Raw genomic sequence first — 11,701 nt, 5'->3', positions numbered from 1 at the left:
CTTCATGAATGTGTCCTCTATCATTTTTGGAACATGGCTCGTGAACTTCTTTGAAGCTTAATTTCTGCAAAGTCATATTGTCAGTTTTAGTAGATTGGTGTGGACTATTACCTTCAATGTTTGATGTGGTGACAGAATTACGAGCTTGAAGGGTGATTGTTTCACCTTCCACAAGAAGTATAAGCTCACCTATGCCAACATCAATAATTTTTTTAGCAGTTGCTAAAAAGGGCCTTCCTAAAATCAAAGGGGTGCTATTATCCTCCTCTATGTCTAGAACAACGAAATCAACGGGGAATATGAACTTATCTACTTTTATTAGTACATCTTCAATAATACCCCTAGGAAATCTTATAATTTTATCTGCCAATTGAATGTTCATCCTAGTTTGTTTAGGTTTCCCAAGACCTAGTTGCTTAAACATTTTGTAAGGCATTACGTTAATACTAGCCCCTAAATCAGCTAATGCATGACGTATATCTAAACTACCAATTAAGCAAGAAATTGTAAAACTCCTTGGATCTTTCAATATGTGGGGTAGGTTATTCTATAGAATAGCTGAGCAGACTGCATTTAGATCCACATGTGACGCTTCGTCCAACTTCTGCTTATTTACTAAAAGATTTTTTAAAAATTTTATTGCATTTGGCATCTGCGACAAAGCTTCAATAAACAGGAAGTTAATATGTAATTTTTTTAAAAGTTTAAGGAATTTACCGAATTGTTCGTCTGAGTGGTCTTTCCTTATCGCGTTAGGGTATGGCACACGAAGTTCTGTATTCAACAGTCACTGGTTTGTTTGTATTTTGACCTACCTTATCTCTCCCTTTGCTTACCACAGTTTCTTGCCTCGGTTCTGGTTCAGGCTCAACGACTCCTTCGTCATCTTGAGTATTAATTGCGTTGAGTTGTTCCCTTGGGTTAGGTTCAGTATTACTTGGCAAACTACCTTGTGGTCATTCGGAGATCAGTTTGGAAAGCTGGCCTATCTGAGTTTCGAGTCCTTGGATCGATGATTGTTGATTTTTAAGTGTTGTCCCGATATTTTGGAAACGGGTTTCTAACATTGATATGAATTTTGAGAGCATCTCCTCAAGGTTCGGTTTCTTCTCTTGTTGATAAGGTGGCTGTTGAAAACCCTGAGGATTTTGTGGCTTTTCATTTCCTTGACCACCCCAGGAAAAATTTGGGTGGTTCCTCCAACCTACATTATAAGTATTACTGTATGGGTTATTTTGAGATCTAAAGTTATTATTACCCATATAGTTGACTTGTTCCTCTTTGTTTGTGGGATTGAAGGATTGATATTCTGTATGTACACCTCCTCCGCTTGAGTCATACCTCATTACTGGATGTACCTGCATAGAGCCAAGTAAACCATAAATCTTTTTAATGGGAAGTTCTAGCTGATTTGACAGCATAGTAAATGAGTCGACGTTATAAACGCCAGCTGTTTTGTGGGCTTAGTCCTCATGACTTGCCACTGATAGTTATTCAGTGACATTTCTTCAATGAATTCATAAGCCTCTTCAGGTGTTTTGTTGTTGATGGTTTCGCTAGCAGCTGCGTTAAGCATTTGCCGAGTCGAGGGATTCAGACCATTGTGGAATGTTTGTACTTGCAGCCAAAGCAATAACCCATGGTGAGGGCACCTTCTCAGTAAGTCCTTGTATCTCTCCCATTCATCGTAAAGTGTTTCAAAATTCATCTGCACAAAAGAAGAGATATCATTACGTAATTTAGCCATTTTAGCCGGCGGAAAATATTTTAGAAAAAATTTCTCGGTCATTTGTTCCCAAGTAATAGACCCTCGTGGTAACGAGTTCAACCACTGTTTAGCTTTGTTTCTCAGTGAAAAGGGAAATAACCGAAGACGAATGACATCATCAGAAATGCCATTGATTTTAAGTATATCGCAAAATTCTAGAAAATTTACTAAGTGAGCGTTGGGATCTTCATCTTGCAAACCACCAAACTGAACAAACTGTTGTATCATTTGAATTGTGTTAGGTTTCAGTTCAAAAGTATTTGTAGCTACAGCCGGTCTAACTATGCTAGACTCAGTTCCTGTTAAAGAAGGTTTAGCATAATCATACATAGTGCGTGGAGCAGGATTTTGATTAGCCGCAATTGTAGGAGATAGCTGATTGCCTTGGTTTTTAGCCATCTCGTTGGTTAGGAGTTGAGTATCATCTTCTTACTCATTCTCCGTGTATCGTAAGCTGCACCTTATTTCTCTTTGATTTCTATGAACTGTACGATTGATTTCTTCATCAAAAAGTAATGGTCCCGACGGGTTTCTTCTAGTCATAAACTATAAAAACCTGCCAAGAGAAAGAAAAAAGTAAATTAATAAACAATAATAATTAAATTAAATTAAATTGCAAGAAAAATAAATGGCTAAAGTAATAAAAATTGAGCGTTCCTAATATTTTAATTCCCCGGCAACGGCGCCAAAACTTGATCACGTGATTCGTCACAAGTAATAAATATTTATAATGAAGATCAAACCTAAACTAACTATTATCACGGCGAAAAGGCAAGCGCACCTATCGAACAATAGTATAGTAATGGCAAGACCGGGATATCGTACCCAAGGGAACCAAAAGTACTAGTGATAACTATCTTTTTATTATTTAACCTAGAAATAAGGAGGGGTTGTTTATTAAACTAATTAACTAAACTTAATTAACTAATTAAACTAAAGCAAAGAGACAATTTGGAAAAGGGCTTGAAGAAAAGTAATTGATAAAGATGACACCCAATGAGGAATCCACCTAGATTTCACTCGTTATCTGACTCTAAACCAGACGATTTATTCACTTGACTTGATCTGTAAGACTCCCTAACCTATATTATTATCTCTTTCGAGACTAATAACGTCTAACCCTCAGTTGAATTAATCGAAATCTCTTTCTTAATTAAAACCCTAGGGAAGCAGTAAATCAATCTATGGACTCCCATATTAGGTTTCACCCTAATCCGACAAAATCTCGTAACCCTATTTCTAGGCATTCGATCAACTCCACTGAATTATGCCAAATCTACTCTTGGACAGGGACTTTTGCTCCTCTGCATAAGCACATCAAATCATGAATTAATACCCAGAATATTAACTCAAGCATTAAAAACACATAATTATGAACAAATCAAGTATTTATCATACAGTTCAGATAATAACAATAAGATCTATCATAGGTTTCAACCCCCTTAGGTATCTAAGGGGTTTAGTTCATAATAAAATAAGAGTACATATGAAAACTATGAAAATAACAAAACATAAAAAAAACTCTAAAACCCCTGAAGGAATTCTGAGAGAGATCTTCAGTCTTGGAGTAGCTCCGGCTTTGGGATGGACCATCTGGCTTTCTTCAGGTAATTCCATGCGTGTGATTCTGTATTCCAGAAAAGTTTTGGATAGAACGACCCCTTTCTAAGTCATACTTAGGGTGTTTATATAGGCTTTAGATTGGCTTTCTTCCTCCCTAAGTATCCTTTTCCATGTAAAATACAACTTTTTGAAAAAGGGACACGCCCGTGTGCCACGAACGTGTGACATGATTGCCCGGCTGTGTTCGTCCGTTAAATTGCACACGACCGTGTGGGTCAATGGCCAGGCTGTGTTAATCGTGAAAGCCTTGGTCGAAACCCTCGAAAGACACAGGCGTGTGAGCTGCCCGTGTGGCAAGGCTTAGGCCGTGTCATCTTCTCGATTTGGTCCTTTTTGTCCCTTTTTGACTTGTTTTTGGCTCCTTTTGACTCTTGGTGCTCTCCTAAGTACAAAACATGAAATAACTGGATTAAGAGCACCAAAATCCATAATTCTAGTAATAAACATCCATAAATATGCTAGGTATTTGGGGTAAAAATATGTATAATTTTGCATTTATCATTACACTACAAGCTTTATTTCATTGTTTATTAAACTTTATTTTGTCTTTTTATCTTAATTTAATAAAGATTCAAATATATTAATCATCATTTAACCATCAACCACCATCCACTTTCATTTATATAATGGTATAATTGTAACTTAAGTCCCTTATCTAAGTTCTAATTAAATATTTCTTAGCAATTAAACTTTTACAGCTTTTACAATTTAGTCCCATTACCTTATTTAATCACTAATTCTATAAAATTACCTATCCAAAATTTAATTCACCTATAATATAACTCTGAAAATATTAAATAAAAATATTTATAGGTTCAGTTCACGAAATGAGGTCCCAAAATCGTGTTTTTCTTCACCACTAACTTTCGGGTCATTTGGATGGGATTGCATTGCATGTTTGATGTACGACGGAGCTGGTGTGTAGCTGACGGATTATTTGGATGGGATTGCATTGCATGTTTGATGTACGATGATTTTTGAATGCTGTTTTTCGTTGAGGGTTGTACACACTGAGTTTGCGAAAACTCACCCCCTCTTTTATTTTATTTTCAGGTGATGCTCAGTAGGAGGTTCGATGTTTGGAGGAACACTGGGTAGCCAGCTAGCAAGACAATTTTGACTTGTTTTTTTTTTTTCATTTTAAAGCATATAAGTCTCTTATTATTAGGTGATTGCAGACTGGATTGTAATAAGGCCTTCCATTTTTGTTATTATTTGGATTATTATTTTTATGTGATGTAATTATAAGAAGTTGAACATGGTTTCTTAAACTATTGTATGTCTTTTCTACGTTTCCGCAACTAAATTTTTATAGTGACTTTTTTTCATCAAATCATATGTTTTGAACAAGTGATTGAAAAGAGTTTTTTTTTTTTATAATTAAGATTTTCATTTATTTTAGGAAGGGTTTTCAATGAAAACACAGTTTTCGCTAAAACACTTCAATGTGACACGCCGAATACGACCATAACATCCAGGCCAGGGTTGGGGTGTTACATTTTGGACGTCGTAACTCGATCAATTCAGGCTCTTAAATACTTCTCCCATATTTATACAAATTTGGCTTAAATATACATATACAAGTGAAAATTCAATTTGGCACAAATAAGATATATATACAATCAAATCTAACGATATTTATTTACTTATGTACTTACCTCGTACGAAGACGAACAGACCGGGTCGACTATTCAACAACTGTAGATTTCCCCCAATCCAAATCTGATTTTCTCGTATCTTTCTTCCATGGTAGGGCTCTAGGGGCAAGGCATCTGTGAATGAATCTCCCCATCCTCCAGTGAATTTGATCTATCTTTTGATTTCTTGATCTAAATTAATATAATTAAACTTATTTAATCAAATATTCAATCAAATTCATCCAAAACCACATAAATGGGCAAATTACACTTTTGCTCATGACATTTCATATTTTTCACAATTTAGTCCGTATTTCACAAAACACAAAATATTCAAAATTTGACTACACTCATGCTAGGCCAAATTTACCCCTAGTCCATACAAGCCCATATGTTTCATTTATTTCACATTTTGACCCCTCAATTTGCAAAATTTACAATTTAATCCTAAATAGACATTTTTATCAAAAATCACTCAATTAAACTTGCCAATCTAACAACATATATTTATTTTTCATCATCAAACACAAAAATCATCAGGCTATCAACAATGGAAATTCATGAATACATCATCAAATTCAAGAATTCAAGCATGGGCTAGCTAGTACTCAAAGCAACGATCTCAAAAACGTAAAAATTATCAAAAATCGAGCAACAAACATACCTCAATCAAGCAAAATGAGTGCCAACCCTAGCTTTTCTTTTTCTTTTGAAGATTCGACTTTGAAAAAGATGAATGCATGGCCATTTTGTATTTTTTTATTTTATTACATTATAATATATTAATTGCTATTTTAACCTTATAAGTTTAATTAGTAAAACATATAATTCAAGCCCAAAATCGGCCATGTTATTAATTAATGGCCAATTTTCCACTTAAGGACCCCATAATTAATTGCTCAAAGTAAATAAGAACTTTAACATATAGAAATCTACTTTTACATTTTATGCGATTAAGTCTTTTTTTTTTTAAATCGAGCACACAAACGATAAAAATTTCACACGAAATTTTCACACATATAATATATCATGTTGTAAACACAGAAAATAATATTAAAATATTTTTCTGACTCAGATTTGTGGTCTTGAAATCACTATTCTGACTAGGGCCTAAACTGGGCTATTACAACTCTCCCCGTTTAAGGATTTTCGTCCCCGAAAATCTTACCAGCGAATAGGTTTGGGTAGCGTTCTCTAATAGCATCCTCGGGCTCCCATGTAGCTTCTTCAATCCCGTGCTGATGCCATAAGACTTTCACTAAAGAGATTTTCTTATTTCTTAATTCTTTAACCTCTCGATCTAAAACTTGGATTGGTTCTTCTTTGTATGTCAGATCAGATCGAATCTCAATCTCCAACCTGGAAATCACATGCAATGGATCAGATCGATATCATCGAAGCATCGAAACATGAAATATGTTATGGATCTTTTCTAACTCAGGTGGCAACAACAGTCTGTAAGCAACCGGCCCATACGCTCAATGATTTCATACAGCCCAATAAATCTCACACTCAATTTGCGTTTACAACCGAATCGGACTATTTTCTTCCATGATAAGACTTTCAAAAACACTTTGTCCCTAATCTAAAACTCAACATCTTTTCGTTTCAAGTCTGTATACGATTTCTGACGATCTGGCGTTGCTTTTATACTATCACGAATCTCTTTCACTTTCTGTTCAGTCTCTTTGATCAAATCGACCCCGTGTATCTTATTCTCAATGAGTTCAATCCAATATAAAGGTGTTCAACATTAGCGACCGTACAAAGCCTTATAAGGATCCATTTTGATACTCGATTGAAAGCTATTATTATACGCAAATTCAATCAATGGTAAGTATTGTTCCCACGTACCTTCAAACTCAAGAATCTAACATCTTAACATATCCTCAAGTATTTGAATAATTCATTCGGACTGACCATCTATCTATGGGTGAAAAGCAATGCTAAAAAGTAGTTTTGTACCTAATAATCTTGCAATTTCTTCCAAAACCGCGATGTGAACCTTGGATCTCTATCCGAAACAATAGAAATAGGTACTCCGTGCAACCTCACAATCTGAGAAATATACAACTCAGTAAGCTTTTCAAGCAAATAATCTATATGAATCGGAATGAAATGAGCCGATATAGTCAATCTATCCACAACAACCCAAATCACATCTTTCTTGCCCGGTGACAAAGGTAAACCCTATACAAAATCCATCGTGACTTTGTCCCATTTCCATTCAAATATCATAATCGGTTAAAGTAACCCGGATGAAACCTGATGCTCGGCTTTGACTTGTTGACAGATTAAACATTTTGAAAAAAATTTGGAGATGTCTCGTTTCATACCATACCACCAGTAAAGCTGTTTCAAATTGTTATACATTTTTGTGCTTCCCGGATGAACTAATAATCGACTGCTATGTGTTTCATTCAAAATCATCTGAAGCAACTCTGAGTTTATCGGAACACATATTCTACCTCTGAATCTTAAACAATCATCAGTATCAATCTAAAATTCTGAATCAATATTCAAATCACATTGAGTCCGTTTTGCTAACAATTCATTATCGACTTTTTGAGCTTCTCAAATCAGCTGCATAAATAATGGTCTAGCTTTCAACTCAGCTACAATCGAGCCATCATCAGATAGAGCCATATGCGTATTCATTGCACGCAGAGCAAATAGAGATTTTCGACTTAGAGCATCAACAACTACATTGGCCTTTCCCGGATGGTAGTCAATTACAAGCTCATAATCTTTTAACAACTCTAACCATCTTTGCTGTCGTAAATTCAGATATTTCTAAGTCATCAAGTATTTTAAGCTTTTTTGATCGGAATAAACATGACATTTCTCACCGAATAGATAGTGGCGCCAAATCTTCAACACAAACACAATAGCTGCTAATTCCAAATTGTACGTCAGATAGTTCTTTTCGTGCGGCTTTAATTGTCTCGAAGCATAAGCTATAACTTTGCCTTCCTGGGTCAAAACATAGTCCAAACCACTCAAAGATGCATCACTAAAGATTATGAATTCTTTACCCGATTCTGGCTGAACTAGCACCGGAGCTTCAGTCAACAAAGCTTTCAACTGATCAAAACTTTTCTAGCACTTTTCTGACCACTCAAACTTAATATCTTTCTGAAGTGGTCTCATCATTGGAGTTGCAATCATTGAGAAACCTTTTACAAATCGTCTGTAATATCCAACAAGTTCCAGAAAAGTTCAAACTTCAGAAAAGTTTTTCAGAGGCTTCCAATCTAGTACTGCAGAAATTTTAATCGGATCAACCCGAATACCCGATGTTGATACAACATGTCCCAAGAAACCAACTTCACGCAACCAGAACTCACATTTACTGAACTTCGTATACAAATATTTATCACGCAAAGTTTGTAGCACAATTCTCAAATGTTTGGCATGCTCAGATTCATTACGGGAATAGATCAAAATGTCATCTATAAACACAACCACAAATCGATCCAAATACTGTCTAAAGATTCGATTCATTAAATCCATAAAAGTAGCAGGTGCATTAGTAAGTCCAAAAGGCATAACAAGAAACTCATAATGTCCGTACCTCGTTCGGAAAGCAGTTTTCGGCACATCAGAGTCTTTAGCTTGCAGCTAATAGTAACCTGATCTCAAGTCTATCTTTGAAAACACTGTAGCCCCTTTCAACTGATCGAACAAGTCGTCAAGTCGTGGCAAGGGATATTTATTCTTTATAGTTATTTTATTGAGCTGTAGGTAGTCAATGCACATTCTTATAGTTCCATCTTTCTTTTTCACAAACAAAACCGATGCAACCCAAGGAGAAAAACTCGGTCGCACGAAACCTCTATCAGTCAATTCTTGCAACTAAGCTTTCAACTCTTTTAATTCAGTCGATGCCATTTTGTACGGAGCTATCGATATCGGAGTAGTCCCCGACACTAACTCAACGCCAAACTCTACTTCTCGAATCGGTGGCAAACTCGGTAATTCTACAAGAAACACATCTGGATACTCACATACAACTGGTACTGATTCAATCTTCTTTTTGGTCACTTTAGATTTTGGCACATAGGAAAAGTAAGCTTCACAACCCTTTCTCACATATTTTCGAGTTAACATCGAAGATATCACTGCCGAAGAACCACTTAAATCATTAGACACAATCCGAATAATCTCATCATTCTGGTACCGCAAATCAATAGTCTTCCATTTGCAGTTCACAATAGCATTATGCAACGTTAGCCAATCCATACCCAGAATCTATACCCAGAATTATATCAAACTTTTCGAATGGCAACAACATCAAATCAACTGAAAAACATGAATCTCGAATCATCAATGGACAATTCTTGCATACTTTATCAGCCAAAACACACCGACCTAAGGGGTTCGACACTCTATCACACTGGCTTAAGGGTTTCGACACTCTAATCACAAACTCAGTAGACTCAACAGGCATAGTCTTACTAGATACTAAAGTTTCACATACATAAGAATGAGTCGATCCAAGATCAATCAATGCAACAACACTAGTATCATAGAGAGTGAAAATACCGGTAATCACATCTGGAGACGAAGCTTCTTCACGAGCGCGGATAGCATAAGCTCTGGCAGGTGCATGAGCCTCAGATCTAGAAGCCACATCTTTAGTTCCTCTCTGACTGCCACTCACATTACCCGTATTTATGGGTGGTCTACCTTGAGCTGTCGTGTTACTCGGCCTCTTATTCTGCTTCATGTCTTGCTCAACCAACTCAGGGCATTCACGAATGAAGTGATCCATCGATCCAAATTTTAAACAAGCCTGATCATTCAATCTACAACTATTGAGATGCCATTTACTACAATGTTTGCACTCGGGTTGGTTTGGTGGGATGTTAGCAACACTAGCTACTGAGGTAGCTCTCGAACTCACAGGTGGTCTATCTGGATCACGTCTAAAATAGCCCACAGTGGCCTTTGAATTGCTAAAGTCATCTCGAAATTTCTTTGATGCCAACTGAAATGTTTTACCCGATGATCTTTTTCATAAATGTCTAGCTCCAAAGTTAGCTTTTCTTTTCTCTTTCCCAAGCTCTTTGACTTTGCATGCTCGCTCGACTAGTACAATGAACTCTTTTATTTCAAGTATCCTAACTAATAGCTTAATGTCTTCATTCAACCCATCTTCAAATCTTTTACACATTATAGCTTCAGCTGAAACACATTCTCGGGCATATCTACTGAGTCTTACAAATTCCCGTTCATACTCTGTTACGGTCATACGACCTTGTTTTAGCTCCAAGAATTCTTTGCATTTTTGATAAATGAATCTCTGACTGATGTATTTCTTACGAAATTCAGTCTAAAAGAACTACCAGGTCACCCTTTCTTTCCGAACTACTGATATTAATGTATTCCATAAGTGATATGCAGAATCTCGAAGTAAGGATACAACACATTTTATACACTCATCAGAGGTACAAGATAGTTCATCAAACACACGAATAGTATTATCGAGCTAGAATTTTGCTCGCTCCGCATCATCATCAACAATGGATCTAAATTCTTTAACCCGGTGTTTTCTGATTTTATCAACCAGGGGCTTATTTAATCTCATCGGGTCAATAACTTGAGGTATCATGGGTATCTAAGGAGGATTAGGCGGGGGTGGGGGCTGTTGGATAGCCGGAATTGTTCGGATATACTGTGTGAACCATTCGTTCATCATCTGGAAGAAGGCTTGTTTAGCCTCTCCCTTGTGGCTACTCGAAATCGAACTAGAATCAGTCGGCGCTGCCCCTTGAGCAAGAGCAGGCGCAATACTTTCCACATCATCAGCTACAGTTCGATCAGGATCCATTTACTATACGAAAACACATTGTAAAGAATCATTACACTATCGCAATTTATAAATATGGCATGTATAGCTAGACTCATACGCGCTATGTTAGTCCTAGAATCGACTATATCGTAACTTTGATACCAATAAAATGTAACACCACTAACCCACATCCGTAGCCAAAATAGGGTTACAAGACATTACCGGACAAAACACAGTTCCACATAGTCATTTATCATTTTTCTTATACACAAGGTTATATCTGTAACATCCTGAATTTGGGGCCTAGAAGAGTTGGGTTTTGAGTCTGGGATTCGAATAGAAGAAAACCTGAATAATTAGGAAGTTTTAAATATTATCGTTTCGAAAAAAAATTTATTTTATTAAATTACCACTAGAAAATTTTTACTGTATTTATTATTACGGATATTTTAAATTTTTATGAAATTTTAATTAGTATTATGAGATAAAATTATTATTATTAGAAAAATATTCTGTATGTATGTTTGAAAATTTTATGAAAATTATTATTATTTCTTGTATTATTGATATTTGAAATTTTATTATTAGATATATTTATAAAATTATTATTATTATCGGAAAGGAAAAAAAATATTAGTTGTAATGCCTTGATTTTGGGATTTTTTTGGGTTTTGTGATTTTAGTAAATCTTGAAATTTTCATGTTCTAAATATTGGAATTATGTTTAAATGTGTTAGTAGACCTTTAGAAGGCCCAAGACTAAGCTAAACACGGTAAAATATCAAGGTGGGATTTTTAAGTGAATAGGAGATTTGGTTAAGTGGGCTTTTAAGAAGAACTGCATAAGTTATGACACAAATAAGGCCTTGGTGAAGTGGC

General features: G+C 35.8%; 1 non-coding gene across 1 annotated transcript; it reads left to right on the top strand.

The window, feature by feature from the left end:
* The first annotated feature begins 1,634 nt into the window (after positions 1–1,634).
* LOC128288291 (small nucleolar RNA R71) lies at positions 1,635–1,741 on the top strand. The gene has a single exon (XR_008278727.1). It is a non-coding gene; the product is annotated as a small nucleolar RNA R71 (small nucleolar RNA).
* The last annotated feature ends 9,960 nt before the right edge of the window (positions 1,742–11,701 follow it).

The sequence above is a fragment of the Gossypium arboreum genome, unplaced genomic scaffold (assembly GCF_025698485.1).
Source record: "Gossypium arboreum isolate Shixiya-1 unplaced genomic scaffold, ASM2569848v2 Contig00194, whole genome shotgun sequence".
NCBI classification, from domain to species: domain Eukaryota; kingdom Viridiplantae; phylum Streptophyta; class Magnoliopsida; order Malvales; family Malvaceae; genus Gossypium; species Gossypium arboreum.
Note: the sequence above shows the minus strand (reverse complement) of the source record. Positions and strands in the feature narration are given on the sequence as shown.